The sequence below is a fragment of the Thamnophis sirtalis genome, unplaced genomic scaffold (genome assembly GCF_051295495.1).
Source record: "Thamnophis sirtalis isolate CommonGarterSnake01/CBP01778 unplaced genomic scaffold, rThaSir2_p1.2 scaffold_4, whole genome shotgun sequence".
Taxonomy (NCBI): Eukaryota; Metazoa; Chordata; class Lepidosauria; order Squamata; family Natricidae; genus Thamnophis; species Thamnophis sirtalis.
Window position 1 is genome coordinate 114,665,033 of NW_028261384.1, and position 27,849 is coordinate 114,692,881.

A 27,849-nucleotide genomic window follows, 5' to 3' on the forward strand; every position below is an offset into this window, starting at 1 on the left:
TTGTCAACCTTAATTTGTAGTGGCACGGAATATATACAACAGGGCTGGGTTTGATTTCAATTGGTTGGCCTGCAGGATAGGTGAACTTTATTATGGCCAATTCCTAGGACTGGCCATCAATACACAAGGGGACTGAAGGCAGGCCTCCCATCTGGTCTTTTTCATTATCAGTAATCCTATTGATTTACTTGCACACCTCAGCCTCTTTCTTCTTGGTGAGTGACAACACTGGCAAAACACTCTTTCTTCATATTCAGCAAAAAATATCACAAAAGTATATTCTTGGGTACTTCAAAAGGAGACCACTGCTACATTTTTAATGCTTTTCACATGTGGGAGGAGTTAGAGCCTTTCAAAAAGGAATGTTTTTTAGCATTTTTTTAGCTTTAAAAAGTTCCAGTGATCGCGTGGCACACCTGATTGTTGCACAGTTGATCATCGGGACTTTTTAAAAAAACTTTTAAAAGCATTTTTTGACTACCAGTTCAGGTGAACCGGTAGCATTTTTTACTACTGGTTAGGGCAAACCGGCCCGAACCGGTAGCATTTCACCCGTGCTCCATGGCCTGCTCTCTGCTATCGCAGCACCTTGCACAGCATACTTACATTTAGTGCTCTTCACCAAGGGGGAGACAGCATCCCCCATCTTCCTGGAGCCCATTACAATGTGGCGCATCGGCCGTAGCCAGGACAAGCATGTCTCAGAGAGGAGATAAAGTCATGCATCTCCCTAGGTGACCGAGGTGAGAGGCAAGTATAGGGGTGCTTTGCTCCGACTCTGGAATATGGAGCTAGTCTCCATCACTGCCATTGCCCTTACCTTTCCAGGCCATGCAAGGAGTGACTGAGGGGAGGGCAAGGGGTGGGGCCAGCCAGCCGACAGGGAGCTACAGCAGAAGGATGAGAGAGCTTTGTTTATCTCTGAACCTGAAATGACTCTTGCTTTAAATAATATAGTAAAAAGCATTGATTTAAATAATATAGTAAAAAGAAGAAGAAAGAACATCAGGGTGGGGGGGACACCCAACCCTCACCTGTTTTGGGAAATGGTTCAAGACGGAACATATGCATGCACACACACACACAAACAAGAGGGGGGGAAGAGGGATGAGAGAGAAAGGGGAAGAAATGAGAAAATGATGGAGGGAGAGAATGAGAGGGGGAAAACTGAGAGAAGGGAGAGAGAGAGAGAGAAATGACCTGTAGGGAGAGAAATGGAAAAGGGAAACAAGGAGAGAAAGAAAGGTAAGGGAAAAAAACAAATGAAAGAGAAAGAAATGAGAGAAGGAGAAAAAGAAATGAGAAAATGATGATGGGAGGGGGGAAATGGGAAGGGGGGAAATACGGGGAAAGAAACAGAAAAAGGAGAGAAAGAAAGAGAAAACAAAGGGAGAAATGAGGGAGTATGAGGGGAAAAAACGAGTGAGAAGGGAGAGAGAGATGAGAGTTGGCGGGAGAATGAGAAGGGAGGGGAGAAGGAAACAAGTGAGAAGTAGGGAAAGAAAAAGGGAGAGGAAAAAGAAAAATGAGAGAAAGACCCATTTCCCACCAAAAACAAGCACAAAACCCATATAGGCAGAGCTGGGGCAGGTCATGTGACTGGGTGGGAATGACCTTGAGTTGGCTATGCCCAGCCAGGTTTTGTGGCTTCCGGTGTTTTCTGTGGGAAACATATCCAAGTGGCCCTTTTGAGTGTTTTAACGTTGCAGACCCCTGAGTTTGAGAGTCCTTTCTGGAGAAAATCGGTGGATGGCACTGAATGCAGCTCACCCTTTTTATTGACATATGACCCGATATCCCTGATCAAGGATCTCTTGTAATTAATTACGGTGGCCATGTTGACACAGTTATCAGGACAATGAGCACTCAAGGTATTGCACTGCTCAGCACACTAAGTTTTGTTACTCTTTGGTAGTTGCTAACGTGTTTTGTGGATCCCACTCATTTAATTAGATTTAAGTTCCAGTACATTGTGTAAACCCAAATAATGGGTTAATTCAAGACCCAGGTTAAGCATCTGGTATGAACATAATCTGCTAGAAAATAAAAATACCTGTTATGAACCAGGTGGTCATGGTTAGGAAAGCTCCAGCGAGGTCTTTATTTCTCTTGGGAATGGTTAAACAAATAACCCTCCACTGATCAGTAAAGCCTCACTCTTAGTACCCCAAATAACAGTTCATAGATTATCCAGCCATGCCACAAGGCAAAAGTCCAGACATAAGACAAAAGCAGTTTAGGAAAAAACCAAGATGATAGTTAAAAATCTTACAAATAAACAGAGAGATGATTTAATAAAGGAAATGAATATCCAGATAGTGAAAAAAGTGAAATACTTAGGAATCTATCTAAAGGTAAGATTTATGACAATCAAAGAGGTTAACTGTACAAAATTAAGGCATCAAATTAAACTGGATATGGAGAGATGGAAAAATTTGCAACTTTCCATGATGGGTAGAATAGCTCCAATAAAGATGAACATACTCCCGAAGATTTTTTTTTCTATTCCAAACTATACCAATAAAATTAGAGAAAAAATATTTTGAGGATTTGAATGAAATGTTGAAATTCATTTGGCAAGGAAAAAAACCCCTGAGAATTAAATTGAAATCACTGCAAGAGTCAAAAGAGAAAGGTTCTGGTCTGCCTGACTTATCATCTGACATTTGGTCTTATCAAGCCTGCTGCACTTATGTGGGTAACAAAGTAGATAACTTTAAGGAAAAGAAGATTATTATTATTGAAGAGTTACAATATTCAACTTGGGTGGCATACATTTCTCTAGTATGGGAGAAACATGGCACATGTTAGTATGGGAGAAACATGGCACATGTTAGTTCCACTCCAGGGCCAGGTGGCGAGAACTGTCAGGGCCCTGGTCTCAGGCTGTTGTTGCTAAATGCCAGGTCTGTGGTTCACAAAGCTCCCCTTGTCCGGGACCTAATTTTAGACGAGGGGCAGACCTGGTATTACTGAAACCTGGCTGGGCCCAGAGGGAGGAGTCCCCCTCACCGAAATGTGCCCAGAGGGATTTCAGGTGCTTCATCAGCCGCGACCCCAGGGGAGGGGTGTGGGAGTGGCTGTCATCGTCTGAAGGTCTTTAGTTCCTCGTAGGATCCCTGCTCCGGAGCTTGTTGGGTGCGAGTCCCTGTTGATGAAGTTGGACCTTGGTGGTCAAGTGGGTTTGTTGCTAACGTACCTACCTCCCAACAGCGTTGCAACAGCCCTCCCCTCGCTCCTCGAGTCAGTAGCCGAGTTGGCGGTAGAGTTCCCCAGGCTTATGGTTCTGGGGGATTTCAACCTGCCTACACTTGGTGAACGCTCTGATGGGGCGCAGGAGTTCATGGCTTCCATGACAGCCATGGACTTGACCCAAGTAATACGGGGTTCGACTCATTCAGCTGGCCACACACTTGACCTCGTATTTCTTTCGGAACAGTGGAGATGTGATCTAGAGTTGAAGGGCATTAAAACCTTGCCCTTGTCATGGTCTGATCACTTCCTACTGAGGCTTGACTTTCGGAAGCCAATCCCCCACTGTAGGGAGGGGGAACCGATTAGATGGTTCCGCCCCAGGCGCCTGATGGACCCTATGGGATTTCAGACGGCGCTTGGAGAAATACCTGACACTATCGTCCACAATCCAGTGGAGTCCTTAGTCGCTGCTTGGAATACGGCGGCGGCGGGGGCTCTAAACCGGATTGCGCCTTTGCGACCTCTCCAAGGCAGTGGATCCAGGAGGGCCCCTTGGTTTACCGAGGAACTCCGGGAGATGAAGCACCAAAAAAGACGCCTAGAGCGCCACTGGAGGGCCAGTAAATCTGAGTCAGACCGAGCACTGATGAGAGCCTTTATTAGAGCCTATCTCGTGGCAATACGGGCGGCGAAATGTTCGCATTTTGCCGCCCTTATTGCATCCGCTGAATCGCGCCCAGCCGCCTTGTTTAGAATAACCCACTCCCTCTTGAAAGGGAGGGATGCGGATGACCCTTTACAAGGAAGAGCTGAGGAATTTGTTCAGTATTTAACGGATAAAGTCGCTCGGATTCGGACAGAGCTGGACTCCAATTGCACGATACCAGATGAGGTACCGGGGGAAGGTCTTGAGCATAGTTTATGGATTGAGTTTCAACGTGCTTCTCCTGAGGAAGTGGACAAGGCCATGGGAGCGGTGAGTGCCTCCACTTGTATACTGGACCCGTGTCCCTCCTGGCTGGTCTCGACCAGCAGGGAGGTGACACGCTGCTGGATCCAGACGATTGTTAACACCTCTCTCCAGGAGGGAATCTTCCCGCCCCTCCTAAAGGATGCAGTGGTGAGACCCCTCCTGAAGAAACTGTGTCTGGACCCAGCCATTTTGAGCAACTATCGCCCAGTCTCCAACCTTCCCTTTGTTGGGAAGGTTGTTGAGAAAGTGGTGGCCTCTCAACTCCGACGGTCCTTGGATGAAGCCGATTATCTAGACTCCTTTCAGTCGGGCTTCAGGCCTGGCTACAGCACGGAAACTGCTTTGGTCGCGCTGATCAATGATCTCTGGCGGGCCAGGGATAGGGGCCACCCCTCTATCCTTGTGCTCCTTGACCTCTCAGCGGCCTTCGATACCATTGACCATGGTATCCTTCTGCGACGTTTGCGAGAGGTGGGAGTGGGAGGCACCGTTCTTCAGTGGTTCTCCTCCTACCTCTCGGACAGATCGCAGTCGGTGTTGGTCGGAGGGCAGAGATCGACCCCAAGGCCCCTCAATTACGGGGTGCTGCAGGGTTCAGTCCTGTCCCCCCTCCTATTTAACATCTACATGAAGCTGCTGGGTGAGATCATACGCCGGCACGGGATTAAGTACCATCAATACGCAGATACACAGTTGTATCTGTCTGCCTCGTGCCAACTCAGCGAAGCAGTAGAAGTGATGTGCCAGTGCCTGGAGGCTGTTAGGGTCTGGATGGGAGCAAACAAGTTGGCACTCAATCCAGACAAGAGTGAGTGGCTTCTGATATTCCCTCCCAAAGATTGGCCAATTATTCCATCTCTCAGGCTGGGGGGTGAAATTATATGCCCCTCAGAGAGGGTTCACAATTTGGGAGTCCTCCTGGATCCCCAGCTGACTTTAGAACACCACCTGTCGGCTGTGACCAGGGGGACCTTTGCCCAGGTTCACCTGGTGCACCAATTGCGACCCTACCTGGATCGGGAGGCCCTTCAGACAGTCACTCACGCCCTTGTGACCTCAAGACTGGATTATTGTAATGCGCTATACATGGGGCTGCCCTTGAAGAGTGTTCGAAGACTCCAGTTAGTCCAGAACGCAGCCGCGCAAGTGATTGTGGGTGCACCCAGGTACACCCACATCACACCTATCCTCCGCGAGCTGCACTGGCTACCCATTAGTCTCCGAATCCACTTCAAGGTGCTGGTCACTACCTATAAAGCCCTACATGGCATCGGACCTGGGTACCTGAGAGACCACCTCCTGCCGATTACCTCCCTCAGACTGATTAGATCTCACAGGTTAGGTCTCCTCCGGATTCCATCTGCCAGCCAATGTCGGCTGGCAACCCGCTGGGGGAGAGCCTTCTCTGTCGCAGCTCCAGCCCTCTGGAATGATCTCCCTGTCGAGATCCGGACCCTTACTACCCTCCCGGCCTTGTTGTGAATGTTGTGGTTTTGTTTTTAAAGTGTTGTCTTTGTCTAGTTTTCCCCCTTTCCCTTGTCTATTGTGAGCCGCCCGGAGTCCTTCGGGAGAGGGCGGCATACAAGACAAATAAAATCTAAATCTAAAAAACATCAATACTTCCAAAGGCATTATGTAAGAAACACACTGTTATCAGTGTGGGACAAAATTAAGCAACAAAACTATAGGAAAATACCAGTCTGGCTCTCTCCACCTTAGAAGCATTGATACAACCAAATCTTATAAATATGGAAAAAATTGTTTCCTGTTAGGATATACTAAATGAGAAGGGTAAATTGAAAACCAGACTAGAACTAAAAGACCAAGGGATGGAACTAAGAGTGGTGGTCATACCTGCAGGTACAATCGTGCTATGTGAAAGATGTGAAAACATAGGGTTCCTATAGAAAATTAACAACATTGGACAAGATATTAGTGGGGATTGATGACAAACTGATAAGGATAATATACAATTCTTTATTAAATTATAAAATGGAAGAAGAACAAGTTAAAGAGATGATAATTGTATGAGCTAAATTTTTGGATAGAATATAGATTTGGGTAAATGGCAAAAGCTTTGGGAGAGAAATTGGAAAGTGACAATGGCCACATCATATAAAGAAAATCTCTACAAAATGTTCTATAGGTGGCATCTGTCCCTGGCAAGATTGGCTAAAATGTTTAGCAATCTGTCCCCAAACTGCTGGAAATTGTAAACAAATACCTGGCACATTCTACCACAGGGTGGACCTTTATAAAGGCAAGGAAATTTTGGGTACAAATTCATATGTTGTTAGAAAAAATGGTTAGACAACATATAGAGTTTAAGATGGAATTATTTTTATTAGGCATATCAAATGGCTATGATAAAGGGACAATATATCTAATATTACACATCTTGACCACACCAAGAATAGTGTATGCACAGCAGCGGAAGAGTGAAAACACCCCTTCAGAGGAGAAAACGTTAAGGAAGATATTAATCTGTGCAGAAATGGAAATAAAAGATAAAGGTTCTCCAGAGCTGGTCAGAACCTGCTGAATACCACCTTTGGTTTCAAGTAATTCGAATTCTGAGGCAGGTAGATTCCTCAAATAACATGTTTATTGGATACATCATATCGGTGCAGTTGGTGAAAATAAATTCTAAAAGTTTCATGCTTTTCACCTAATTAAAAGAGCAAATATTCCCTCTCCCAGATGTTACCGATCACATTATCTAATGAAAATAGCTGGCAGACTGCTTGATCACTCCTTTCCTCCTTCAACTGCCATCTGTTGAAATGACCTTGGTTCCCACAAGAAAAATTTTTTGTTTTGATTGTTAGCTCATCTATCTGCTTCCCTTCTTCCTGCCCCCTCTCAGGGTTCATGGCAACTATGTGAGAGCAAAAAGATGCCTTCAGCCAGATTCGCTTCAGATTGAAAACGCCCTTAGGGAAGCTCACTGAGAAATATTAAAACAATTAATAAAATGGTAAAAGGTCTTTTAGTCATCTAGACTGATTTATTGTTACATAAAGCAACCTGTATTCCTTGCTCTGAGATCATTTCTTTGTCATGAAGCAAAAGCCCAGCCTCATCACAGCTACCTTGTCCTGAAATTATATAAGCTTTCTCCTTCATAGTGGACACCATATTGGTATTACAGATTTTTCACCATAAATGTGAGGCATTGACATTTTCTCAATACATTGAACCAGGTTTGCTTTTCTGTGGCCTAAAAAAAAATTTCTGTCCATGATGGTATGCAAGGACCTATTTGAATTTGAGGCATTAAACTCATCCTCGGGATGTGGTGGCTCAGTGGCTAAGACGCTGAGCTTGTCAATCAGAAAAGTCAGCAGTTCAACAGAATCCCTAGTGCTGCATAACGGAGTGAGCTCCCGTTACTTGTCCCAGCTTCTGCCAACCTAGCAGTTTGAAAGCATGTAAAAATGCAAGTAGAAAAATAGGGTGAGAAGGTAACAGCATTCCATGTGTTTTGGCATTTAATGATGCTGGCCACATGACCACGGAGACGTCTTTGGACAGCGCTGGCTCTTTGGCTTAGAAATGGAGATGAGCATTGCCCCCTAGAGTCGGGAACGACTAGCACATATCTGCGAGGGAAACATCTACCTTTTACCTTAAATTCATCCCCTTAGAGTTCTGTGTTTTTTTTTTTCATTTTTGCAAGAAGAAAATATGCATTTATAGTTGGAACTAAGCAGTGTAGGAAAAATCAAAGTGAGAAGAAAAAACAGAGATACTTGAATACTCATATTAATCAAAAGATGAAATTACAGGATTGTCTTCCAATTACTTGTAATTGATACAAAAGGACCCCCAAATATGTGCAAATGTATTTTATTTGCACAGTCTGTATAGGATCCAGAATTTGCTTTTTATTATGATGCAGATTTTAGATTGTAGATGATGAGAACGTAAATTCATTTTTAATGTAAGCAAAAATTAGCTGAAGCTCCACTGGATAAATACGTATGTTTCTATAGTCACATTTTATAACCAAGTAGATTACCTTGAAGAATAGATTAATGAAGTTTCCAGAGTTTTCAAGCCCTATTACATACGGAAGATATCTTCAATCTAGATATCAGGAATTATAGTTAAGACCCCTATCAAGCATCAAATTTTAAAAGGCAGATATGGATGAAGCTTGGGTTTTTTTTGTTGTGTTGTTTACACTGAGGAAGTACTTCTAGACTGCTCAGATTGCAGTGGGGGAACAAATTCGTTAGTTTAAACATTTGGTGTGATGGCTTAGAACAGTGATGGCTAACCTTTTTCTCATCGAGAGCCAAAAGCAGGGGGAGCGCTGGAGGGGGTCATGCGTGGGGGTGCCCATACCCATAATTCCATGAGTGCAACCCCGTGTGCATGCGCATGACCCCCACGTGCATGCGTGCACGACCACTGCCCACCTGCTTTTGGCGCATGATGGACCAATTTTTTACCCTCCCCAGGCTTCAGAGGCTTTCTAGGAGTCTGAGAAGGACAAAAACGGCCTTCCCCATCCTCCCAGTGGCCCTCCAGAGGTTTACCCGAAGCCCCTGGAGGGCGAAAAATGGCCCTATGGGCAACCCATAGGGCTGTTTTTCGCCCTCCAGGGTCTTCAGAAAGCTTCCCTGAAGCCTCCGGAGGGACAAAAACGGCCCTACTGGGAACCCAGAAGTTCGTTCCCAAACTGTTAACGCTCAAGTTACATACAAGAGCAAGGCCCAACAACGACAACTGACTTTTTAAGAAACATTCTCACACTCCAAGGATCTTGCACACAAACTTTCCAATTCAACACAAAAAATTTGGTTTGATTTGCTACAACTCCCAATGCTCATAATTAGTTAGTAAAGATTTTGTACACATCCATTTATGGAAATGGGACGAATGCTGTGTACGAGAGCCATTACTGAAAGCGGGAAAAGATTAGATCGTTCTTTGACTTCTTAGCTGGTTGGCTAGAGTTTTGTGTACAAATTCCAAGGAAGCTGTGGTTAGAAGATTGTGGCTAACTCCAATATCTTTGAGATAAAAATCAGTATTGTGTTCTGTTTGGTGTGCATACTACAACAGATGATCTCCAGCTGCTGCGCATCTCAACCCTTCACTCTTTTGCACACTGATGCAGTAGTATTTAGAAATGTATCTCCATTGCTAACCTCAGCTTTGATTTTGTTGTGCTGAGGATGGGGATTAAAGGCAGCGCTCAAAGGACTAGGGGGGGCTTCTGGTGCACAGGTAGTCCTCGACTTTTGACCACAATGGAGCCTAAAATTTCCATTGCTACCAGTAAGTGAGACAGTTAAGTGAGTTTTGCCCCATTTTACGATCTTTCTTGTCACAGTTAAGTGAGTCATTACTATTGTAAAATTAGCCGTATGATTGTTAAGTGAATCTGGTTTCCCCATTGACTTTGCTTGTGAGGGAGATCACCAAAAACATGATTACATGGCTTGGGACCTGGATATCTGCGGGACCGCCTCCTGCCACATACCTCCCAACGACCCATAAGATCCCACAGGCTGGGCCTCCTCCGGGTACCGTCGACCGGGCAATGCCGGTTGGCGACTACTCCGGGGAGGTCTTTCTCTGTAGCTGCCCCGGCCCTGTGGAATGATCTACCCGCAGAGATCCGGACCCTTCCCACTCTCTCGGCCTTCCGGAAAGCCATTAAAACCTGGCTGTACCGGCAGGCCTTGGGCTGTTGACCCCAAATAGGGTCCAGCCCCATTGAGAATGGAGTGCATGATGTGTTGTATTTTATATCTATCTTTCTTCCCTGTATCTTACTTTCTTGTTTTTCTTTTTTGATTATTTTTGTATTGTAAGCCGCCCGGAGTCCTAAAGGATTGGGCGGCATATAAATGTTATTAAACTTATAAACTTAAACTTACAAAACCCTGGGGCAATGCTACTGTCGTAAGTATGAACCAATTGCCAAGCATCCAAATTTTGATTGTGTCATCAATAGGCGTGCTGCAACAGTTATCGTGTGAAAAATTACCATAAGTTACTTTTTTCAGTGCTCTTGTAACTTCAAATGGTCAGTAAATGAGATTTTGTAAGTCAAAGGCTTACAACCTGGAAACTGTAAGGGGCCACCCCTCATCGCTTCGGCCTGGCCCACCCCATCCCAGCATGTGTACAGGCACATGGGAGAAGGCAGGCACATGCACACACAGGTTCGGTCCACCCTATCCCGGTGTGTGTTTGTGTGCAAAGAAGGCATCGGGGCAGCGTCACCTCAGCCTGGCCCACTCCATAACGGCATTGATGCCATCAGGTTGCAGATAAGAGCCACTCCTACACCAGTGTCTCTGGCCTTTCAGGGAGGGGTGTGTCTGTGTGTGTGTGCGCACATGCATGTACGCACGCAAGCATGAGGGAAGGTGTCCAGCAGCAGGGATCCGCAGCTGGCCCTCCAAGAGGCAGGCATGGTGGCGGCAGTGGTGGCACCGACAGCAGGCAGAGTTGGGGAGAGGCATGTAATGCATACCTCTGGATGCGCTTGCCATGTGGTTGGGATGGGGCAGGGGGCTGCCCAGCACATCCACCAGTGCAGACCACATGCTTCCTCCCTCTGCCTCTACCTCTGGTTATTGCCGCCGCCCAGGGCTGGGTTTTGACCGGTTCACACCGGACCCTGCAATCCGGTTGGTCGCCGAACCCGGAAGTAAGTAACTTCCGGGAACGGCGAAGCCCCCCCCCCGTGCCCGCGCGCGCCCGCACACCCGCGCCCGCTCCTTACCCGGTTTTTTTTAATTTCGCGCTTTCCATGCATGCGCAGAACGCCTGCGCGATCCGGTTGGAACGAGGCGAGAAACCCACCCCTGCCGCCGCCACAGGCCAAGACAAGGTGAGACAGGGAGTGGTGCCGATATTGCCAGACACCATTGGGCCGCCTACCCCATCCCATCTGTTTTTGCTTACAGTTGGAGAGTAGATCATCACTGGTGATCTCCTAGGCCCCCTTGTGGGTATTGCCCTTGGCCTGCATCATCATGGCGGCATCACATTACGTATTGGGACTTTCCCTCCCCCCTCACTAAACTGAACATGGGCATGGCCAGCCTGTGACTCATCTGGCCTGTAGGCTGGGAGTTTGACAGTACAGCTCTAGACTGTCATTATTTTACTTATGTGGTTAAAGACCTTAAAGCATTCCCCTCGAGCACCTGATGTACCTCAGCACCGTGGGCCACTGCCACCACCGAGGCCGCCAGCATCTTGCACAGGTTCATTAGGCCACTGCCATCATCATGTGCCTCCCACCATCTCTGCTGGGCATGGGCGGTCATGGCGCCAATGGGATCTGGCTTTTCCACTCGCAGTGGCCATCTTTTGCCTAATGGCCTGGGCGTGCTCTACCACCGCTACTCGGCCTTTCTAGCTGGCTGCTTTGCCTCCTTCAGGATGGGTGGGTCTGCCAAGCAGCGGTGGCAGCAAACCACAGCTGGGTCGAGGTGCATCAGATGCGTGAGGGGAACATGCTCCACATGCAGACTAAGAGCAAGACTGTGAGGAGCAAAGTAGAAGATGATCAGTGGTGACCTACTCTCCAACTACAAGCCAAAACAGACAGTGGGAAGTAATAAGTGCGTCCAGCATCACATGCTTCTCCCTGCCTTTCCCTGCTGCTTGGACAGCCAGCCCATGGGTTCCAGAGCCACAGTGTGCACTGGAAACCATTCCCTCCCCCAAGCACAAGGGGCTTCGAGTGCGTGGGGTCTGACAGTTTCTGGCTGTAGCTGCCCCACACCCTGCTTCATCTCTCCTCATCCCACAGGATGAGCCTCTCACCCACTGCCCCCGCCCCACTCATCGGAGATACCTGGATTCCCTTCCGAACTCTGCCCGGCCCCCATAGGCACCACCCACGTGAGTGACAACACACTGGCCATGCCCCTGGGTCATGCTCAGTCAGCCGCAGTCACCCTGGCCATGCCCCTCCATTTGATCCCTGGAGGACAACCATAATGCTGATCCAGCCCTCAATGAAATCGAATTTGATACCCCTGCTCTATAGCTACTGAATGTGAACCTTGAGGCTGGCCCAACGAGATAAAGTTATTTTTGAAAAAACAACTTCGTTTTGTTATTAAATGTATCTGGGTTAATTTTGAAGAAAATTAATGCTAGATTGGATCTAGACTGTAGAAAGGTATAAATTAACTTGAGTGTACATTGTAGAGGGGTATAAAGAAAGGTCCCAAAATTGTCTCCGGTAACGGGTGTTCAACAATTATTTTTGTGATTTCCATGTTTGCCCTTAGATTTAGGAACAATGCCTTTCTTTCCACACTGACTACAATCCATGCAGTCTAAACCCCAGCGCAATGCAATGTTCTCTAGCAATCTGGACAAACTTCAGATAATGCAGTGCAACTAATAACATTTATTAAAGTTCTAGCCTTTGATCTCAATTCTGGGATGCCAGACTTACATTGTTTCTTATTCTTTCATGCAATCTTAAGGCTGAGGGCAAAAGAAACCACAACATTTTGTTGTTGATCGTTTATAAAGTAAACAGTGATGAAAGGCTTTAGAAAGTTTGGGGGTGAGTACTTACTAATCAGTGTTGAGCACTTATCAACTCCTTCAAAGCTGCAGGACGGTTTTCTCGGAAAAAAGGATATTAGCTTCAACTGAACAAATATGCACAGTGGTGCTGCAGCTGTAAATATTAATCTGTCTTCAGTCCCAGGTACAAAAAACATTTTAAAGCCTTACATTTAAAAAAAAATTAATTTGAAATCACGACTAGCCCCAGATCCCTAAAATCATTGACACAAATCAGAATTTTGAAATTATTTAAAGCAGCACACTTAAACATTTTCAGAAAAGTAAACGTAATAATCCTTTCGGTTGGCCGGAACAACCATCTGTAACACCTTAAAGCTTTATTCCTTCTTTTTGAAAAGAGATCCTCCTTCGCAACCACCTCCATATTTCATGAAGTGAAGGCAAATTCAACCTATGCAGACCTCTTGCTAGTTCACCATTCATCCTGTCTAGGACAGAAAACAGCAGGGTTGGCTGAATAATTCAGAGTTTCTGTGGGGATTTGACTCAATCTGAATTTTCAAAACAAATCTTCAGCGAATCAAAACATGCTGACAAACTACTTCTTGATGATGTGAATCATTTCCCGCAATGATACATAAAGGCTCAAATATACTTTTTCCAAGTCAATGTAAAGGTCTACAAACAGGGTATGACTTTGGTCATACAATTGTGTCCACAATCTCCACCCTCCCTCAAATCTTTGGTTATTCCTGAGCCATTTTAATATGGGATCCAAAATGGCATCTCAATTAAAAGAGGGGAAGAATCAGTGGATGCTGTTCTTCAGATCCTGGGCTGCTGCTGATGAACGGGAAGGTGAGTCTGAAGTGGACCGAGGGATTGACGAGACAGGAGGCGCCTGAGGTTAGTTTAACAAGTTTATTCCAAACAGAGAAGCAACGATAACAAGTAAGTAGCGATTCAGCACCTCGCCCTGCTTGACAGCTATTTATACGGAGCTGTCAAGCAGGGCGACCAATAGGTGCGCTTCTGACAGCCCGCGCTCAGTCAGTCGCGCCTTAGCCAATTAGGCACGGCTTGGCTGTTGCCGGCTGTCAGTCATAAGCTCGAGGACTAAACACTTCTTTCCCCGCCCCCCTAGCGAGGACACATGCAGAAATGTCAGGCATGCGTACTTGCGAAAGTAGCTAGTCCGGCGGTGGACACGCCCAGAACACCTCAGTTCAGTAGGAGGAGCTGGAGAGGTAAGACATCCCTGTTGCAGCTCCTCCCCAAAGGGAGTGTAGCTCCGGGTGACATCACCAGGGCCTGCATCAGAGGGTGGAACCGGAGATACAGGTAGGCCGGGGCGAGGGGGCGCAGCCGATGGGGGCGGGATTGAGAACAACTGCCGGTAGGCGGCGTCTGAACAGGGGAGGCCTGACTGGGGGAAGGCCTCTGGATGGGGTAACCCATGGGGTGCGAGACCGGAAGGAGGCAGTGGAACAAACGGTTGCCGGCAGGCGGTAACAGGATAGGAGAGGCCTGACTGTGGGAAGGCCTCACATAGAATCGAGGCCGAATGCTGCGGCGGAATGGAGACCGGTTGCTGGGTGACGGTGGCCGGGCTCGACGGGCTGGTTTGAGTGGAGGCCTCAGGTGGTAGGCGGCGCCTTAGTTGATCCACATGGTGCCGCCACTCGGTGCCATCTGGTAGGTGTACCCTGTAAGAACAGGGACCAATTATTGTGGTGACAGTGGCAGACACCCACCTAGGATCCCCGGAGAAACTCTTGGCCCAAACGAGGTGCCACTCCCTGAAAGTGCGGGGCAGGGCCCCCAGTTTGCCAGGCTGTTCCCCAGAATAGAGAAGGTGCAGCCTATCTAGGATAGTCTGCAGGCGCCGGCCCATCAGCAGCTCAGCGGGGCTCTTCTGTGTGATAGGGTAAGGGGTGGAATGCTGACCCAACAGGTGAGCAGCCACCCTTGCCGGCCAATTGCCTTGGTCCATCCGGCCCAAAGCCTCTTTGGCCGATTGGACCGCCCACACCGCCTGGCCATTGCTGGGGCCGTGGATGAGAATTGTGGGCCATTGTCGGACATGCAACCGCAACGCCCGCACCGTACTCTCAGCTGTGGTGGACAACATCAGGATGAGTTCCACCCAGCGAGAGTATGCATCCACGACAACCAGGAACACCTGGCCACGGAAGGGGCCCACAAGATGCAGGCGGGACCAGGGTCCCCTGGGCATCTCCCCCTCCCGGGGGGAGGCAATAGGGAGAGAAGGGCGGGACACCTGGCACGGGGAGCACCAAGCCACCTAGGCCACTATCTCGTCATTCAGGTGGGGCTACCAGACATAATTCCAGGCGAGCGCCTTCATGCGTGTGACGCCCGGGTGGTCCCCATGGAGATGAGATGGTGCCTGGTGGCGGAGGGTGGGGGAATAATGACCCTGTCCCCCCACAATAGGCACCACAGTGCAGAGATAGCTCCAGCTGATGGGCCTTGAACGGTCAGAAGTCCTCGGAGGACAGCCCCTCAGGACCCAAGCCATGACTTGTGAGAGGACAGGGTCAGCCCTGGAGTGGGCAGCCACATCAGTGGCCATCAGAGGCAAGCCCAGGTCAGCTATGGAAAGGACAGAAAGACTAAGAACTGGCTGTGGGTCAGCGCAGGGAAGGGGGCAACGGCTAAGGGCATCAGCATGCCCCAGCTGTTTGCCAGGACGGTACCTCAGCGTATAGGAATACACTGTCAGGGACTCCATCCAGCAGGTCATCCTCGGAGAAAAGATGGGAGGGGTCGGCCTGTCACCGGCCAGAAGCCCAAGGAGAGGCTTTTGGTCTGTGAAGAGCGTGAAATGCCCACCATAGAGGTAGTCATGGAATTTTTTAAGCCTGGACACAGCAGCCAGAGCCTGTAGTTCCTCTCAGCCGAAGAGAGTGTCCGGGAATAAAAAGCCATGGGGGCTTCTGAGCCATTTGGAAGGACATGGCTCAGAACTGCCCCCAGACCAACAGGGGAGGCGTCACATGCCAACGGCAGCAGCAGCTTGTCACTATATTGGACGCATGCACTTTGTGACTGCCCCAGCGCCAGGCCACAGATCAGTTGAGCAACCGATGCAGTGGCTCGGCTAGTGACGCCTTGTGCGACAAGAAAGGCGCGTAAAAATTTAAAAGGCTGAGGAACACCTGTAGCTCCGCCTTGGAAGTGGCTGCTGGGGCGTTCCTTATGGCCACAACTTTGGAGGGGGTAGGGTGGATGCCCTGGGCATCAATTAAGAAGCCCAGGAATTCCACCCTAGGCACAGCAAAATAAAATTTGCTGCGCTTTAATTTGAGACCTGCGCCCCTGAAACAGTCAAGGATCTTCCGTAATACTTCAATGAGCCCTGAGCGCCTGTTTGCAGTGATCAGGATGTCATCAAAGTAGGGGACGACGCCAGGGAGCCTATGAAGCAATTGCTCCATGCGACTCTGGAAGATCCCCGGGGCAATGGAAATGCCAAATTGGAGGCAGTGACAACAAAAGGCCCCACGTTGGGTGACAATGGTCTGGGCAGCCACCGCATCGTCATCCACTGAGAGCTGCTGGTAGACCTGCACCATATCCAGTTTGGCAAAGATGCAGCCCCGCCCCAAGGAATGGAGCAGGTGCTGCACTACAAGGGCTGGATAGGGGTTTGCCTGGAGGCCAAGGTTGATGGTCGACTTATAGTCGGCACAGATCCTGATAGACCCGTCGGCCTTGACAGGGACCTCTATGGGAGTCTCCCATCTAGAGTGGTCGACGGGCTCCAGAATGCCCTGCGCCAACAATTTGTTGAGTTCTGCATTCACCTTTGGCCTCAAGGTAAAAGGCACCCTGCGGGCCTTCAGCCTAATTGGGGCAACCTGGGGGTCTAGGTTCAGGGAGATAGTGGTCCCCTTGTACTTCCCCAGCTTATCATCAAAGACATCAGTGTACTCCGCCATGATGTCTTCAGTGCTGGGGGGTCGTGTCTGCCATGTGGTGCACCCCCATTAGTGACAGGCCTAGCGAAGAAAACCAATCCATGCCCAGCAGGGCCTGCAGTGGCTTCTGAACAACCAGAACAGGGAAGCAGCCATTAAATTCCCCAAACTCCACCCGCACCACATAGCAACCCAGGGTGGGAATTTGAGTCCCTTGGTAGTCTCGGAGAGTGGTGTCCGGTGGAGACAGCTGGGCTCGGGAGACGCCTGGGCAGAGTCAGGAGAAAGTTGCCCAAGATAGGAGGGAGTGGGAGGACCTGGAATCAACCTCCATTGTGTAGGGCGACCCTTCGAGCAGAAGCAAGAGAGTTATTTTTTTAGAGCCAGCCGTCGCTTGGCTGACCAACTCTACAGGGGTGGCAGGGAGACCCTTGCCCACAGCAAAGCAGTCATCATGTCTGCGCTGCTGGGGGCGGGGCTGCTGGGGGCGCAGCTGCTGGGGGCAGGGCTGCTGGGGACGCGGCTGCTGGGGGCAGGGCTGCCGGGGGTGCGGCTGCTGGGGGCGCGGCTGCTGGGGGCGCGGCTGCTGGAGGCAGGGCTGCCGGGGTGCGGCTGCTGGGGGCACGGCTGCTGGGGACGCGGCTGCTGGGGGCACGGCTGCTGGGGGCACGGCTGCACCTGTTGGCCATAGGGCTGCTGAGGGGCTTCAGGCTGTTGAGGAAGCGGCAAGGTGGCCCGGCAGACCTGTGCCAGGTGACCCTTTTTATTGTAGAATACAGCTCTCACTTCACAGCTATCAACAACTAAAAGGGATAGAAAGCTATCAACCTGATTCAAGTAATTAACATAATGTAATGATGCACAAGGTCATCATTGCTTGTTCCAAAGACCTCCAAAGTTCTAAAAAAGTCATTTATGTTGACTCTAGCTGTTTAACTATTTGGCTCACAACTATCCATGCTGGCAGTGGAGGATATGTAGGCTACTTGATTGAAGATTCATGATTTAAGGGCTCAGAGAAGTGCCTGCAAGCCAAAAAAATCGCAGACCTCAGAAATCTTTCAAATTCTTACCAAATTGTAATGATGATTCAATATTTAATTGAACAGTAGTCATAATAACTACTGGGTCTTTTGATTAAAATTAAATGTAAATAAAATTTATTTAATTTTATCCTGGCTCAATCACTTTCTCCAAATGTGTCATAACTTTAAATTTCATTAATAAAAGTGGTTGTAAGTCAAGGAAGGCCCTTATACTACTGGTAAAATTTAATTGTTTTTACTACCGGTTCTGTGGACGTGGCTTGGTGGTTGTGGCAGGGGAAGGATACTGCAAAATCTCCATTCCCACCCCATTCTGGGGCCAGCCAGAAGTGGTATTTGCTGATTCTCCGAACTATTCAAAATGTCTACTATCGGTTCTCCAGAACCTGTCAGAACCTGCTGAATTTCACCCTTACCTTATATTGTTCAATTATTTGTTTGTTTATTACACTGACACTGCTGAATAAATTTCTCTACGAAAAAGTTCAATCAGATACGTAGTTATTCTCACACTAAACTTGTTAGGAGATTTAGAAAGAGGGATTGATCCAAGATCTTCCCAAGAGCTTTGTGAACCAACTTGAATATCAGGCTTATATAGTATCTATTCAAAATGCATACGTTATCCTGGCGTTATTCTTTCAATTATTCCAAGACAGAATAATATTTTGTCCATACTACAGATGGAACCTGAGGTTGAGAATGGGAAACCTTGCCTAAGCCCCCTCCCCCCTCATCAAAGCTGGGTACCAAAGACATTTTATGATTTGGAGCACAGAGTTTTAACTATAACCAATCCATCTAAAGCAAATTTTTGGCTTCTTCTTGCTTAAAGAAAAAATCTACATTGCTGGATTTCAATCCAGCTCAGGATTTGATGGAAGCTGTGGTCCAGTATATCTGGAGAGCATCAGGCTAGGAGAAGATACTCCACCATCTAACTTACCTACTCTTACAAAAGGATCTTGCCTACCAAATTCAACAGAGCCCCCTTCTTCTCCTGAAGAGTCCCGTGTAGTTTCTGTGTCGGAAAAGCCTGCAGCAAGAAAAGAGTTCAGAGCAGATCAGCCCAACACAGATAAAGAGAACAAGAAACATCAGAAGAGATAGAATTTTCCATCAACGGGGTGTTGCTGATGTGTGCGTGCTGGTCTCAGTTTTCCATTAGGAAACTAATGGATTATTATGCTTCCTGTTTGTATGTATCGAGAATTGTGTGTTGTGCCAATAATATTATTTTTGAATATTGTTTTCCTGGTCCAAGGCCCTCATTCAAGGAGCACTTAAAAGAAGGGGGAAAACGAACTATTCTCTCCAGCTCAATTATGGTCACATGTTAAGAATAACTGTGCTTTCTCTACAATAAAAAAACCAGCAAGTTATCCAGGGTAGTTTGTATTCAGCTGCTTAATCTACATAGTGAATGAGACTCTCAGATTGTCATGTGCAAAGATCAATAGTGGGATTCAAAATTTTTTACTACAGTTCTGTGGCTTGGTGGGCATAGTGTGGCTTGGTGGGTATGGCAAGGGAAGGATACTGTAAAATCTTCATTCCCACCCCATTCTAGATGAAGGATATTGTAAAATCTCTATTTCCTCCCCAGTCCAGGAGAAGGATACTATAAAATCTCCATTCCCACACTACTCCAGGGGAAGGTTACTGAAAAATCCCCATGCCCTCCTGATCAGCTGGGACTCGGGAGGCAGAGAATAGATGGGGACAGGGCCAGTCTGAGGTGGTATTTACTGGTTCTCCAAACAACTCAAAATTTCCGCTATCGGTTCTCCAGAACTGGTCAGAACCTGCTGAATACCACCTCTGACAAAGATGCTTCACAAAGAATAAAGGGGAAAAAAAGGAGGAAAAGACAAAGAAAGAAAAGAATATAAAATCAGGGAAGGAAGGAAGGAAGGAAGGAAGGAAGGAAGGAAGGAAGGAAGGAAGGAAGGAAGGAAGGAAGGGGAAGGGTTAGGAAGGATGATAGAATATTGCTTTTGACATAAACTTCCCCATCCTTGGCCTGTATAAAGACTGACATGCTTGGATTTTTCATTGCCAGAGATTTCTGTCATGAAGATTTAGTATTTAGTATTTATTAATACTTATAGGCCGCCCTTTTCCCTGAGGGGACTCAGGGCGGCTTACATAAAATGAGGGGGGGGGGTATACAGACAATAGACACAAACAATACATAGAAGTAAAATAGTAAGCAACATTCATTCATCATTCGGGTGGGGACAGTTATCTTTGTCCCCAGGCCTGACGGGCTAGCCAGGTCTTAAGGGCTGTGCGGAAGGTCTGGACGGTGGTGAGGGTACGAATCTCCACGGGGAGATCGTTCCAAAGGGTCGGAGCTACTACTGAAAAGGCTCTCCTCTGTGTAGTTGCCAGTCGGCACTGACTGGCAGATGGAACTCGGAGGAGGCCTAATCTATGCGATCTAATTGGTCGCAGGGAGGTAATTGGCAGGAGGCGGTCTCTCAAGTACGTAGATCCACTACCATGGAGGGCTTTATGAGTGACAAGTAGCACCTTGAAGCGCACCCGGAGATCAACAGGTAGCCAGCGCAGCTCGCTTGTTTCAATTCCCATCCTTATCACCAGAAGGGTAGTTCTAATCAAGAATAGACCATGTGAAATATAGCACTGTTATTCCCCGAATGAATCACACAGAATGTAGCTGGAACAGATTCCTATTTTTACATTCTTCTTGAGAAGAACAAAAGCTTTACTGTATTCGGTTCCTGAGCACACAACCCCAAATAAAGGAGGGAAAAATCTTTTTGTGTGAAGTTGGCATATTTTGCCCACCCTAAGCTATACAGAAGGAAAAAGGTAACAAAGCCACAGGTGGCCATGCCTTTCTAATGCTGGAAGAAAACCAATACCCCACAAAGACAAATGCTCTTTAAAAGTAAAGGTTTAATTTATCTCAATCACAGAGTCTGGCCACACGCAAGACTTATCCAGCTACCCATTCCTCTTCCAATATTGGGTTGTTGTCAGTGATGGGTTGCTAACCGGTTTACAACTGGTTCGCTCATACTCACATGCACGTTCACGCACATAAGCAACACTTCTGCACATGCACAGAAGTGTCCGGGCGGGTGGGTGGAGCCTTCTGCCACCGCCACTACTGGTTTGGCCAAACCGGTCTGAACTGGCAGCAACCCACCTCTGGTTGCTGTGCTCTTTCTTGTAATCAAGGTTATCTTTACATCACATCTATATCACAATCTGACCGATGAAAAGCAGTCATATTCTCAGTCTATTCAAAATGAGATCCATTTTTGTTTTGCTGAATCATTTGCAAAGCCCTTAAAGCAGCATTTCTCAACTTTGGCTGCTTTAAAGTGCTTGGACTTCAACTCCCAGAATTCCCCAGCTAGCATCTTAAAATGGCCAAGATTGAGAAACACTGCCGTAAAGAATTACCTCCATCATTTATAAGATAAATAGACAGGTATACAAAAGGAAGACTTCAGATCCCATTCCCAGGGAACATAGAAATATTGGAATCACTCACCCACTGAGCAGAGTATCCCTCACTACCTCCTGCTTGGTCTTCCTGAAGGGGGACATCAGTCTAGTATTTGATAGAAACAACTGTGCCTCTGGAGTATTCACAGCATCCATGTGCTTCCATGGTCCTGGCATCTGAAATGGCAAGATGAGATCAATTCAGTCCAGAAGAACTGGCTTAGTAGAGTGGGATACTAGGCTGCATGTTCTAGATGACAAACTGAAGGAGTGGGAATAAATATCTTGTTGGGTTGGAGAAAGATTTGGTATGCCTGTGAAAATTAGGAATTATAAGACCTTTACGTTTTCTTCCAACACTCCTTATAAGCAAAACCCGCCATCCTGGGCCCAATGTTTGGGAAGCCAGGCTCTGCCTGTCACAAGCCAGAACAAAGGGTGAGTGATGGAGGAGTAACGCCTCCTTAAAAAAACTTGGCCCAGCTGGTAGCACCTCAAAAGGGTCTCTTTCCAGGATTACAGGAGAAGATGGTTTTGAAGGTGGAAGAGGACTCTATCCCTCAATGGCAGAAAAAGTGGCAGGACCATCTTCTAGGAGAAGGGAAACTGATTACAAACCTCCACTGCCTGATGGCTACATCCACTACTGGAAAAGGCTTCAGAAGTCAACCTCGAGGCAAAATCTGGAGCCAGAATCCCAGAAGTAGTTCGCGACTGTGTACACCCACGTTCTGGTAACTCCTGCGATGCAGCTGGAACCAATCGTATCGGCTCTGCCATTCCATTGGACTATTTCAGCGACGTTAGAGCCAAGGTGGCGCAGTGGTTAAATGCAGCACTGCAGGCTACTTCAGCTGACTGCAGTTCTGCAGTTCGGCTGTTCAAATCTCACCGGCTCAAGGTTGACTCAGCCTTCCATCCTTCCGAGGTGGGTAAAATGAGGACCCGGATTGTTGGGGGCAATATGCTAACTCTGTAAACCGCTTAGAGAGGGCTGAAAGCCCTATGAAGCGGTATATAAGTCTAACTGCTACTGCTATTGCTTGGTTAACAGTCTATCCTCCATATTAATCTACCCAGGCCTCGTGCTGGAGAGGACATTTTACCAGCTTTACCTCTTTCCAGAGTATGATACCATAGTCTTTTAAGACTGAAAGATGCCAATGAATTATAAGCGAACATAAGGGAAAAATTTCTTGAGAGTAAATCATTACTCCTCTTTTTGTCTTTAAAGCAGCCATCCAGATGGGTGGGTGGTACTATAATTTTTATAGGTGATAGATGGATGGATGGATGGATGGATGGATGGATGGATGGATAAAGGCAAATGGTTCATTGACATAAACTTACAATGCTGTACAATGTTGCCTACCAAACATATGTTTCAAGGACAGCCTTGAAAAAGCTTCGGGAAGCCAAGCCCCAAAGCCAACATTGTCTTCCTAGTGCAAGCAAGCAGACTGTTTTCTGGGCAGCCTCTAAGCTGAACTTCTTGTCTACTTCAGTGTTTAATCAGTTTGTTTGTAGAAGCCAATCAGGTCCATTAATTCCCAGGCAGCTGAGCTTGAGGCTGTCCCTGTCTCTATCATAGGGCATCTCAATACCAGTCTCTTAATGCCTTCTATCTTGTAGGTTAGGATGCACAAAGCAAATGATCTACTTTTGTATATTATGTAATATGTACTATATAAATATGTTCGAAGTTATTTCTTCTTCCTGTGCTCTTAAGAAATTTATTTCCCAAATCCAAAAAACTTCAATAACATTATTTTCATTGGCATTTGGAATTCCTTCCTCCTGTTTTTGTTCTCAAAGCAGCCATCCAGCTATTTTATTTATAAGAGCTGAGGTGATGTAGTGGTTAGGGTGCAGTACTGCAGGCCACTTCAGCTGACTGTTATCTGCAGTTCGGCGGTTCTAATCTCACCGGCTCAACGTTGACTCAGCCTTCCATCCTTCCGAGGTGGTGAAATGAGGACCCAGACTGTGGGGGCAATATGCTGACTCTGTAAACCGCTTAGAGAGGGCTGAAAGCCCTATGAAGCGGTATATAAGTCTAACTGCTATTGCTATTGCTATTTGCATCACTCACCAACATTTGATCCCAGGAGTGTGGAGTTTGATCCTTGTCCAATTATAACTCTTCAGCAATTTTGTTTTATCCACATACAAAATCTGAGATTCAGCTTCCACTGGCCCATTCCAAAAACCCCAGCATAAAAGGGATTTGGGGGTAGATAGATGCAAACACCCCATGAAGCTACCACAAGGCAAAGCAAAGGCACAGTGATGGAATGTGAAAGTTGGACCATAAGAAAGGCTGAGCACCAAAGAATTGAGGCCTTTGAACTATTGTGCTGAAGACTCCTGCGAGTCCTTTGGACTGCAAGGCGATCTAACTGGTCAGTCCTAGAGAATATCAACCCTGACTGTTCTTTAGAAGGCCAGATCCTGAAGATGAAGCTCAAATGCTTTGGCCACCTAATGAGAAGGAAGGACTCACTGGAGAAGAGCCTAATGCTGGGAAATATTGAGGGCAAAAGAAGGAGGGGACGACAGAGAATGAGGTGGCTGGATGGAGTCATCAAAGCAGTCGGCATAAATGGACTTTGGGGGTTGGTAGAGGACAGGAAGGCCTGGAGAAACTTTGTCCATGGGGTCGCAATGGGTCGGACGCAACTTTGCAACTAACAACAAAGTTTTTACCTGTTTCTTTTTCTTTCTACTTTCCTTCTTCCATTGCATCCATTAAATAACTCTTTGCTAAGGGAGCTGACCTTACAAAGAACAGTTAAATTTAGTAAAAACCTTAAATCTCTGATTCAATCTTAACTCTTATTAATTCAATGGATGCATTTAATTCCTTTCCCAGCAATTTTGTAATATGGGAGTAATTTGCCTTTCTTTTTCCAAGTTTTTTTTTGTTCCTTATTTCCTATTCTAGGTTTCAATTTTGTTCTTTCTGATCTTTGACCCAAATAAAATAAGTTGAAGGCTGCAGGTTTCATCTGCCTTATCAGTATTGAGTTTTCACACTAATTTCTAATTTGAATTTTGTATAGGAATGCCACTTGAATTTACATGCAAGTTAAATAGGGGAAAAAAAGATGTAAAATCTGTAGCCCTTCAAGTATTACTTGGACACTCTTCGGCCAACATGGCTAATTGTGAGGTGATTTTAACCTAATCCTGGTTGATTTTTAAAAGGTCTGCAACTTAACCAGACATCTGGTTAATATTTGGGGAGGAAACTCTTGGAAAATTCTGGGATGTTGAAAAACCATCTCAAAAGAAGGCAATAGAAATTATTCCATGCTGTTGCCAAGAAAACGTCATGTCCATAAAGTTACCAGGAATTGAGCTTGACCAGGAATCAGATGGCAATTATGGGAAAACCAATTGTCCCCCATTCACCCCTCCATAATGAGGAATAAAGGAAAAATGCCCTCCTGAGTTCAAATCTGAAACTTTTAAGGTGCCAATAAAGAGTTGAAAATTTCCTCACCTGCAGCAGCTGCCTCTCTCTTTCCTTGCTTGATGCCTTGCTAGAAAAGTTTCGGCTACAGTCACACTTGGCTGCAGGTTTCAGGGACACGTTCCTATATTTGGCTCTGGATCTTTTGAGACAAGGTGGTCAGGAGCTGCTGCAAGATCAACAACTCCCAAAATCTGATCCTTGGTGTGGCTCTCCAGCCTTAGTCACTGACAACAAAACTCCCGAAGCTCCTTCCAAGCAGCAGGTGGCCTCCTGATATTGGAAGTGTCAGAAGTGTCATCTTTGCTTCTCAGTAGCCACAGGTTCCTTCTTCAAGATGGTGGCCTTCACTTTTCCATAATCCTAATATCCGAACTCAGTTAGGCCTTCAGGGCATCCCCACTCAAAGTTGGCAAAAGCCAGCCTACTAGTTCTTTCTTAGACCATAGGCTACATCTGTGATAGCTAACCTATGGCATGCATGCCACAGATGGCACACAGGGCCCTCTCTGCAGGCATGCAAGTCGTCACCCTAGCTCAGCTCCACCGCACATGTGTGCGGCCTCTTTCTGGCCAGCTGGTTTTTGGGTCTCTGTCATGTATCATCAGGGGACCTGCATGTGGCAGATATGCACGCATGCACGGGAGGTGAATGGGGGTTGTATGTGCATGCGCAGGGGATGGGGTGCATGCATGCATGGGGGTGGGGTGCATGTGGGGGTTGTACGCACATGCGGGGAGGGCACAGGGGTTGCGCACACATTGCATAATGGGTATGTGCGCATGTGCACTTGCGCTCTTTCGGCATTCGGTGCAGAAAAGTTTAGCCATCCCTGGGCTATATGTTCAAAAGAACATATACAGCTAGAAGCTCTCATGTGTCTTCTCATGGCTCAAATGCGACTGACCACCTTCCCTGCAGTTCTGGGTCTTGGCCTTGAATTTCCCAATGCTGGATCATCCCTACATTGGGCTTTTCTTTTAGCAGTGGAGACGACTTCCAACTCAAGATTTTTCCCACATGAAGGACACAAGGAATTTGTCCTGCTTTCTCTGGAGTTTCTCCTATGCTGAAGTTTGTTGCTCCTTGTTCTTCTCTGTTGATTCCATGTGCAGAGCCACTTTTAAGGGTCCCAAGCTCCACCACCATTTTTCACTCTCATGGCACCACCTTCAAGTCTCTATTCCAAAGACTCCCTTTCTCTAGCAAATACAGAAGAAAATTAACCTGCATTACCTCTTTCTGTCTCACATATTATGGAAAGCCTTCTCTAAGATCTACCTATCTAATAACTAATTAAATCTAATTCTTCTGCATCAAACAAAAATGAAGAATACTTTTCATCTTGCATTATTAGTATAAAAATGTACCAGAAGTGAATGAGTTAAAATACTTATAATTAATCCACTAACAAATTTTGTTTTTCATCCAGAGATTATAAGGCAATAAGATAAGATGTTCTCCAAAAAGGAAGTCTGACAAAAGCCAATTATGACATGCAGACAATTTTATTGTATAGCTCAAGGACTCAACCAAATCTATTCCAGCTGTCACAAATACCAAGTGTTACAAACAAAGCAGTTAAATGAAGTTCAAATTTGTTTTCATTTAGGTTTCCGTATGCCAATATCAGAATTTGAAGTATTGTGGTATTTGAAGGAATTTGATTAAAATGCTTTCAACACTCTTTAACAAAATCCAAACTATTTCTCATAATAGCTCTCGAATCCACTCAAGCTTGCTTGAAAACTGAAGTAATGAGATTCATTTTGGTTTCATTCTGACCTGCATTCGTTATAAATCCAGGACGCATTTTGGATAAAATTAGAGATCACATACTTCTTTTTGTCCCTGTTCTTGTTTTAGCCCTTGTTTTACACCATTTATCAATGGGTAGGTTTGGGGGACACTTAAGAGATTGGGAAGTAGTAATTTTTTTAAAGTACGTATGCTTTACAATAAGCCACATGGAATCAGCATCACCTGATCTCAATAGATTTAGGCATGTCTCTCAACTATTCAGCTGAATATGTTCTCCTCTGATGCTACTGTCGTCTTCCAGATCCCTTTAAACTCACCCTCAAATTTGCCCACACGTAACGGTCCCACTTCCCTGTTGGTTGGAACACCTGATTCCCATTACCACAGAAGGCGGAGCAGGAAGGAATTTAGCTCTCCTCCCAGCCCATTGGCTCCTTCTTGCCCTCTATCATATTAACCCCTGGAAAACTTAAGTCGTACAAATCGCGTCTGAAGAAAGAAGAAACCACATCTGGATTGCCGGTGCTTCCTGGTTCAAACTCTGAGAACGCCGGTAATTTGAAAAGTAGTTTTTCTGCGTAATGAATTATTTGAAATAATAAAAAAATAGCAAGAGAGATAAACATGCAAATTGCAATTGGGTCCCCAAATTCAGTCTGGAAGTAACATTGCTTGGGGAGGTGGGGAAGAGAAAGACCCCTGAGGTCTAGATGTACAAGCTAAGTTATGATTGCACATCATTGGTTGTTCAAAAATGTTGTACCTTATGACCACAATTGGGACCAGAATGTCCATTGTTAAGCAAGGCAGTTGTTAAGTAAATCGTGCCAGATTTTATGACCTTGTTGCTGCAATTGTTAAGCGAATCCAGCTTCTCCCACTCATTTTGATTGTCAGAAGTTTTTGGGAAGTTTGCAAATGGAAATCCCATCACTCGAGGATGCTGCAACCATCATAAATACGTTCTGTTTGCCAAGCACCCGCATTTTGATTACATGACTGGGGATGCTGTGATGGTTGTTAAGTGTGAGGACCAGTCATAAGACCAATTATTTTCTCACTGTAATTTTGCCACTGTAATTTTGGGTGATCACCAAATGAATAGTTGCTTGCAATCTGTATGTTTTATCCATCTGTTTCTATTTAGCAAGGAGAGTTCTTTTTTAATTGTCCTTCCTTTGCTTTTTCTCCAATGTATACAGAGGAGAGGGAGGGACATTTGTTATGTCTGCAAACTTGCAAATGGCAACTTTTTTTCTGTTCCAGTTGCCACCAGAAAAAAACAGGACCACCAAAACAATAAAAACAACCTCACCAAAATGTGAATAATATAATACAACCTCAGGACCCCACAATTTGGGGGTGGAGGGATTTGTTTTGTTTTACTCTTCGAGACATTATTTCTGTCTGGGTTGACATTGCTTGCTTTCTAGGGCTAACAACACTGG

General features: G+C 46.3%; 1 long non-coding RNA gene across 1 annotated transcript; it reads right to left on the reverse strand.

Annotated features, from left to right (window-relative positions):
* Positions 1-18,289: 18,289 nt before the first annotated feature.
* LOC106540354 (uncharacterized) lies at positions 18,290-26,796 on the reverse strand. The gene is made up of 4 exons (XR_001312872.2): positions 26,719-26,796; positions 24,670-25,842; positions 21,211-21,341; positions 18,290-18,717 (listed from the first exon to the last, which is right to left on the reverse strand). It is a non-coding gene; the product is annotated as an uncharacterized LOC106540354 (long non-coding RNA).
* Positions 26,797-27,849: the final 1,053 nt, after the last annotated feature.